The sequence below is a fragment of the Epinephelus moara genome, chromosome 16 (assembly GCF_006386435.1).
Source record: "Epinephelus moara isolate mb chromosome 16, YSFRI_EMoa_1.0, whole genome shotgun sequence".
NCBI lineage: Eukaryota > Metazoa > Chordata > Actinopteri > Perciformes > Serranidae > Epinephelus > Epinephelus moara.
In genome coordinates this window covers 28,648,452-28,657,338 of record NC_065521.1, presented here as the reverse complement: position 1 = coordinate 28,657,338, position 8,887 = coordinate 28,648,452, and the positions used below count along the sequence as shown (strand labels likewise).

General features: G+C 41.6%; 1 long non-coding RNA gene across 1 annotated transcript; it reads left to right on the top strand.

The window, feature by feature from the left end:
• Positions 1–4,689: 4,689 nt before the first annotated feature.
• Positions 4,690–6,803, top strand: LOC126402877 (uncharacterized). The gene is made up of 2 exons (XR_007571267.1): positions 4,690–4,749; positions 5,502–6,803. It is a non-coding gene; the product is annotated as an uncharacterized LOC126402877 (long non-coding RNA).
• Positions 6,804–8,887: the final 2,084 nt, after the last annotated feature.

Sequence of the window (8,887 nt, the reverse complement as noted above, 5' to 3'; positions counted from 1 at the left end):
CTCAACTCTTCCTCTGAGGATCTGGCTGAGTCGAGGCGGGAACTACACAAGATTATCTCTAAAATCCTCCCCAATCTTCTGAGGGAAGAGAACTCTGAGAAACCCACCCAGGTATGCATCAATGTCTTTGCATGTCTGTAGCATCACATTTCTGTTTGACGCATTATCTTTTTCACTGAAGCTATGAGGACACTTAATATTATGAGAGCAGATTTTGTTGTAACAAAGCTGAATGTTGTGCCGCTTTTGTGGTTGATAAGTGCAGATTGCTTGTTTCTGGTGCCTCTTTCATTTTATATTGCCTCTATGGGTGTTGCGCCTGGATTTCACATGAACTACAACAAATTCCTACCAGTCATAATTTCTAGAAATAGAATTTAGAGGATTTGATAACAGTGTAAGCAAAATCATGGGACCAAATGCCACTTAGACTACATACATACCAAGCCAGCATCTTTAAAACCACACAGTATTTCTGTGTGAAAATGACTTGTGTCCACACATTTGCTGTTTGTTTTCATAGAGACCTCTGCCCACAGTGAAACTGTAACAAAACAAACAGCTAAATGGCTTCATCCTCTTTTTAGTTTGCAAACAACCAAACTGCACATCACAGGCAACATCTGGTAAGGTGTGGGACAGAAACCAGGCCTGACAAGTCATTATTTTATGGTTGAAACATTGTCTNTTTTTCAATTTTATGTACTTCACAGTAATAAGTAGCTAGTTACTAAAATGGACAGGCAGAGGGTACTTGCTGTAGCTCTGGTTGAGGGTGAGAGGTTGTCAGTAAATAGTCTGTTGGGCACAGGGAAACAGAGATCTGTGTGGGTACATGAAACCCTGAAAAAAGAGGGAGGATCATGGGGAGTACACCAGTTGGTCCAGGAGCTTTGCCTCAATGATGGCCGTTTCCAGACGTATTTCAGGATGACTCTGGGGCAGTTTGACAACCTGCTGTCCATCATCGCGCCTAGCATAACAAAAATGAATACTGACCACAGCGAGTCCAGTGGTCCCGCCGAGCGACCGAGCACCACCAGTTTCACCTCCATTGTTTACCAACTGTAAACTTGTTGTGACCACTACAGAAGGCCCATGTCCTAAATAATCTCATTGGACAATAGAAAAAAAGCAGAGATGACATGGGGTGCTTTTCTGCTCTGAGCTGAAGTTATTTGACCTCGAGGAGTTCAGAGCACTCAGGCAAAAAACGCCAGGCACCTAGAGCGCAAAAACACGAGGCACATAGCAATGAAAAAACAGTGAGCAAAAAGCTTCATCCTCATTACATACAATTACAAAAAGCTGCTGCTAAAATTCTTTCTGTGTGATCGCAGTCTAAATATCAGGAGCAGTTTGGGAGTCCAGATACTGTAGAAACACGTTGTGACCCAGTTGTTACTGGCTGATAGTTGTTGCCTGGATGAATTAACTGACATTATCCAACAAGGACAGCAAGTTACTAATACCAATGATCGCAAGACTGTGACAACGGCCATCCTTAAAGCTCTCTCACTGTGCGACATAGGACCATCGTTTTAGACCCACGACCAAAGAAATCGCCACAACAGCCCAAAATCACACAGTGTCCTACTGGACGTAACAATTGACAGACCTGTAATAAGACACCGGTATTTACACATATTTTACTGTAAACTGTCTCTGATTGTTTCGTCTTGCCTCTGTTCTGTTCATTGAAGATACAAAATTTGGGGGTGGTGCTAAACATAAATGATCTTGTGATCTTTCCATTTTTTTTTTTTTGGTTTGCTCTTACTCACCTGTCTTCCACTCTGTTTTTCCTGTAGATCGTGTGTTTGAACAAATACTCAACTCTTACTCCCCAACGATGGCTGAGGCTAGGCAGATTCTCACCAAGACCATCTCTGAAAACCTCTCAGAAATTCTGACAGCAATAAAATCTGAGGAACCCAGCGAGCCCACTAAGGTGTGCACTTTTGTCTTTATGTGCCAATATAGAATCACACTTCTGTTTGACATGTTATCTATTTCACTGTAGCTATGAGAACACCAAAAATTGACTGTTAAGAGCAGATTTTGACCCCCTTTACACCTTGCATTAGATGCATCTCATGTCCAGATAGTATCTAGATATGATTTAACCTGATTAAACTGATTTACATTTGATATTAACATGTGTCTCCACTATCCACATTGAGGTCCGATTGAATTCTAATTGCTCTGTCCAGCTCAAACAACCGAACCAAACCAAACGGGCCCATGAGTGCAGAGGGTGGGTGCTGAGGGTGCTGCAGCACCCCCTATTGACAGGAGGTGGAACAATACAGTCTGTAAATAATTGGCTATTTTACCATAATGAATAGGCTGTTTGAACACTGACACTGAAAATTTAAACAGGACATGATAAGGTCAGAAAATATTTGGGAAAAAATCTGTTTAAAATGTGCCACTTTAATTAATTCCTCTTATCTGATGTGACAACTTCATCATGTCAGGTCAAAGTGCAAGGGTCAGGGTCATCCAGGGGTCAGCTAAACTTGGAGAGGTTTGCAGATTCTGGAGCTTATTATGAATGTAGTAGAGAACAGAGCTAATCAATAGTACGGAAAGGCTGAGAAAGACCAGAAAATTGCCAGGAGAGTTCTGAAGCTGCTTTTTTGATCCATAAAATATCTTGGACAAGACTTCCACTGTGGGGGCAAAGCCATCGGGATGAAGTTTTATGGCAGCCAATGACAATGCTGAAGACAAGCGGGCATATGATTTGCCTAGAGGATGTGAGTGGCTTCAGCTATGAGACAACTGGATGTCCAGCACCACTCAAAATTAAAGGGGTCTTCAAAAAGTGTGACTTTGAGAAACACCCAATATATCCATTTAGGAAGCACAAGTGATTGTGAATCAGTGTCACCTGCTTTGGTGCACATGAAAGTGGCAACAGGTGTGACAGTTGCTCTCTTCTTCTCCTTCCTGACTGATTCCTCTCTAGTTTTGTGTTCTGCTAGTGAACTGGTAGCATGAGGTGGTACCTGCAGCCCAATCAGATTGCACAGGTAGTCCAGCTCCTCCAGGATGGCACATCCATGCGTGCAGCTGCGTGCAGTGTCTCCCAGCACAGTCTCAAGAGCAAAGAGGAGATACCAGGAGACTGGCCGTTACACGAGGAGAGCTGAACAGGGCTGTAGAAGTGCATTAACCCAGCTGCAGGACCAGTATCTGCTCCTTTGTGGGAGGAGGAACAGGAGGAGCACTGCCTAAGCCCTACAAAATGACCTCCAGCAGGCTACTGGTGAGCATGTTTCCGATCAACACGTACGCCCTGCCAGTCATCAGATACCCCACTGGTATAATAAGCTGGCCAAAGGAGGAGACAGAGGCCACTGATATCAAGACAATGAAGCCTCTCACAATGTATGGAGGGTTTCATCACAAGTCCAGCACCCTGAGACTGTACACTAAGCAGAACGAGGGAGGCTGAGGACTTATGAGTGTCGGAGCCACTGTCCAGGAGGAAACAACCAAGATCCAGGAATACATCAGGAAGATGGCCCCCAAAGATGAACTGCTAAGTGAACCCTCAGGCAGCAGAAGCCCAAGGATGAACCATCATGAAAGGACAAGCCCCTTGATGGCATGTACCGCCGACAGCCACACCAGAAAGGACCCCAGGTGCAGGCTGTGCAAAGATGATCCTGGGATAGTTCAGCACATTTTTCTCTGGTTCATAGTTTTTTCTTTGTTATATACGTCAGAGACAGTCAGGAAGGCACTGGCGAGGTTGACAAGGATGAAACAGACCTACCTGATTAAAAAGGCAGTGATTAACAGGACTGATTTATTACAGATGAGGGAGACACTTCAGTAGTGTTAGCATCTGATGAGAGAGAGACCACCATGCGCCCCACAGCTTCAGTGTCAGGTCAAGGAAAGCTGCTGGATGTAATGCTCATTATGTGGTTAAGTGCGCATTGCTTGTTTCTGTTGTTTTTTAAATTTAACATTGCCTCTATGGGAGTTGTGCCTGGATTCCAAAATCATAACATCAAACATCACATAGACTACCCTACATATACACTAAGCCAGCTAAATGGCTTCATCCTCTTTTTAGTTGGCAAACAACCAAACTGAACATCACAGGCAACATCTGGTAAGGTGTGGGACAGAAACCAGGCCTGACAAGTCATTATTTTACAGTAGAAACATTGTCTGATGAAATCAAGATGATAAAGTTGTCCTGTGAACTTCCATACAGCCCCCGCCTGTGACTGGGCTACAGACACAGCTGGTTACTCTGCAGAGTGCCAGCCCATTGAACCTGCTTTCAGTTACCTCCTGCCTCCTGTGACAACCTATTTTAATACAGTCAATACAGCTGCTGTCATCTACATATGTATCTGGTGTTNTCAGTATCTGCGTTGGTATTGTTAAAACTGTGACATATTGAATTTCAAAAGTTTAGTATCGCCCATCCCTAGGCCCTACTAAGGGGGTTTCTGATGGACATCGCAAGCAGCACTTGCCACAGACAGCCGGGGGACACTAATTATAGTCTAGTTCAACCGTGCTGGCAATGACTGTCACAAATCCCTTACAAGGTCCCTCCTCCCCTGGTCCGTCTGCACTCGCTGTCAGCATCATATCATGAGAAGCATGAAGTGTCCTCATGTTAGAAAGTACATTATTAATATTAATGTGTGATAACTTCTCTCTCAAAGATGGAGCAATGGGAGCACAGAAGAGGAGGACGACAGAAGATCCTCACAGGTAGGAATGTTCAGATAAAGTGGAGGAAATTTAAAGCTTACATAAGTAATGTAATTCTTTCATGATCTTTTTTAATCAAGCAGTGGATATGCACATAATATTTTGTTATCAGGTTAGCTAATGATGTTAAAACAACAAATGAATGATAATCATTTTTGAGTTATTCAGAGTCTGTGTGAGAATACTGGATAGTTAGAACAAACGCAGGCTATGTAACTGTGTAGTTTGCAGTATTGTGGTAAAGTTCACAGTGATGGACTAATGTGGCCTGGTGCAGGACAGGCTTTGGTATCCATCCTCACTGTTAGCTTGGGTCAAGGGTAGCAGTCATCAATTTGAATTTAAGCTGATGACGCTCTTTAGTATCACTTGCCAAATTGCATGTTGATGCTGTGGCTAAGGTTTGGAAAGCAGCCCTGACTGAATGATAGCCCATGTAAACTCTGCTGATATATTGTAGAATGCAGCCCAGAGCCACAGCAGCCTTAAAGGAAGGTCAGTGGATCATAAAACCTGTTGAAAAAGAAAACAAGTCCACCGCAGGTGACAGTATAAATCAGTTTGGCAGTTATTTTGAGATGAATCATTTTTCTCCACTACACTGCTCCTATGGATTTGGGGGCTTCCCCACCAGGCCAAACCCCACTTTAACCCCTGAGTACAGTGCCCTGCTTCAGTGATGACGAAGTTCATATCTCAGTGCACTGCTCATGTTAATATTAATGCACTTCTCTGTCTTTTTTTACATGCAGGGGGAAGGCCAAGAAACGCAAGTGCTAATCCCAGAGGGAGAATAAGTTTTGGCAGATGGAAATTAAAACTGAAAAAAGGAGGCAAACACTCCCTGATACTCACTGGTTTATTATGATTTACTACCAACATGTGTACTGGAGTGAAAGTGAACATATAATCTGAGTTGTATGGACATGACATATTTAAAGGTGTTTGGTTTTGATGTTAATCGTGTGAATTAATGTGGTAATCAGATCAGATATTAGTTTGGCTTTGAGTGATTTTTGATTAGAGGTTGTTTTTGGTGTTGTGGTTGCAACTTGGTCATTTTACTGTATCTTTGCTCACCTACTGCATTTATCATTACTTATTTACTGTTCATCTTTTAATTTGTTTGCGAAATGTCACTTATATTGTTTGCATCTTTTATTAGGGTTCCAAGTCCAAAGGGTTGAAAGACACATTCAATTTTCTCTCATGACTGGAAGTTTGGTGCAAATCTTGTTCAACAAATGAGATCCCAATAAGCCAAACTGGGGCGCCATAATTTAAGTTAAAAAATTTTGAAGAAAAATCCCCTATACCATAAGTCTGACGTACATGGAACTTGGCACAGACATCTATCTGCCTGACTACATTTTCAATATTTTTTAAACCTATTTATGACATCTCCTCCTAAACTGTAGGTTCAGTTTGTACAACTAACCAATAAACTTTGAGGGGGTGTGGCTTAGCACAGAAATAGGCCAATCATTATGACACTTTGAGGAATGTCAGCGCATGTACCTGAAACATACCCTGAAAGTCTCATTCAAATCGAGCACTAGAGGGCGCTACAAATGCAGACTAGATTTACTGCCCTGCAGTTGTCTCTGCTAACCAGTCAAGTCAGGCTTTCATCCATGTCTCTGCAGACTGTATATGTAGCCGTGGACAATGTTTCAAATATGGAGATGCAAAGAAGCTATTTTAAAATGTGGACGCTTCACACACATCTTCAATCTTTTAAAACTGGCTCTTGGGAAACACTTTGTGTTTAATCTGTCAATATGAAATAAAATAATTAGGATTACTATTATGATGACATTATATATCACTATTTCTCACCGTAGTCATACCTTAAAGCTCACTTTGCTTTCTTTGATGTAACCATCGTTGTGTTTTGCTAATGGTGTGAAAATGTATCAGATTCTTAATATGTGATGGGTCTGTAAAGAGAAACCTACCAAAGGTTATTAGAGCCTTTCAACTCTATTCCTATTGACATGGGTTGATAACAGATTATGCCTGTCTGTTTGAAATAAAACTCTTTTTCTCTCGTCATTGTGCAGTTTCACTTGTCCAACCCCAGATGACATCATACATTGGTATTTTTTAGCTGATGATTATGTGTCTGCTAAACGTTTCAACAATGTGTCGTCAAAGAAAAACCTTTTGTGGACAAATTGTTAAATGCTGTATAAGCAAAAAAAGAAAAGAAAAAAGAACAGAGTTATGACACTCGAGGGTTACAGCACCTGGCATACCAACACAGTCCTGTTAAAACAATACTCACAACTTGGAACACATCACCACATACTGCACTCTTCAGCGTCCAGCTATAAATACAAAAAACAAACAAAAAAAGCTATTTATACATAATACACCCTATTAGAGCTGCAAAGAATAAGCATTCAGAAATATGATCAATTATACATCTGAAATATCAGGAAACTGTCCAGTAACACATATTTCAGTTAAAGTTCTGTTTTTTTTCTCCCATTGTGAACTCACTGCCTGCACTCATCTATGTATAATTTACACACTTCTGTGTGAGCTCACTTTTTGTTCACTACACGAGTATTTTTATACAACTACACCAAGTGGCCACAAGATGTCACTGTTGCTCAAATCTTGAGAGTTCAATCTGCTTTGTTCCAATAAAATGTGCTCTGCTGCACCATGTGCCCAACTAAGTAGTACTCTTTGGTCTTCTGGGGACTTTGGTCTTTCCTTCTATGATGATGATGCCCCATCTTGTTAGTAAGTGTATCCAGAAGTATTTGTATCTCAACAAAGGAGGTTGGACATCTCTAGTAATATTATCATTGTTGGGTGCTGTTGTTTTTCCTGAGTTGTAGCGATATATTTATCTAAAATTTTAATTTTAATTCTGTAAGTTATGTGTGATGTTCTCCCCCAGTCCTATCCAGAATGGGAACATGACAGTTTTCTACTAGTTTTCTAGTTTTGACGTCATAGATGGAGGTTTTAAGACACTTTCTGTGCAGATATTAATTACAGGCTGTAGTTGCTGTAGTGTCAGATATCCTCAGAAGCTTTGACAACTGACATCAGAACTGTTATCCGACTAGGCTGATAGGGTGGTTGGTTTACTTTGCGTCATCAAGATGATAAAACCTTATTTTTGGGCCAAGGTCCTCATGTCATGGCTGGTGAGTGTGAGACAACAGGGACAGGACCCAAATGTAGATATCTGAGCTGAAAGAAACAGTTCAGGGTTTAATAGCAACAAAAAAAAAAAAAAAAGAAAGCTACAAAAGCATTGGGAAACTTGAGGCAGTCCAAAAATAGGCAAGTAACAGATAATTGAATGCAGATTACAGTGCCTAGAAAGCAAAAGTATTAGGCACTTTGACTACGTGGCAGGGAATGAATGCAAAGTGACCGATGAGGAAATGAGAGGCAGGTGTGTGTCGATCATGGGGCGGTCAGGTGATGAGGAAAGGAGGTTCAGTCTGAGGACATCTGGTGGATGGAAGGAGAATGGCAGTGGTTTGGTATGGAGAAAGAGTCTTTTCCAGGGAAAACATTTTGACATGTCATAGCAGGAAACGCACAGTTGCAAATAATGACATTAATAATGGCTGAATTCCATTAAGCTGCTTTGATTTCAGGTTCCTGCGTGCCTACTTACTCTTACTGGGACACTTAAATATAACAGAGCCATCGTTCATGTTATCAGTAACACCTGTGCTTTTCCTACTATGACAAGTCAAACTGGCTGCTGTGATAAAAGCCTACATGTGGCTGTAGATGAGGGACAGAGAAACAGACCGTTATATCTTAACTGAAAAGTATGGACTTTATTAAAATGCAGCAACAAAAAGATCAAGTGAATATAAACTGACATTTATCTTACGATATAATGACGGAAACTCTGTCCGTAGGTGTGTCTGTGTGTCTGTTCCATGTTTTTCTCCTCACTGACTTGGTCAGTCCATGTGAAATTTGGCACAGTGGTAGAGGGTCATGGGAGGATGTGAATGAAGCCCTATTATATCAACTGGCCAAAGGGGGGCGCTATAGCAACCGATTGAAATTGCAAACTTTGAATGGGCGTATCTCATGCCCCGTATGTCGTAGAGACATGAAACTTTGCACTGAGATGCCTCTCCTCACGAGG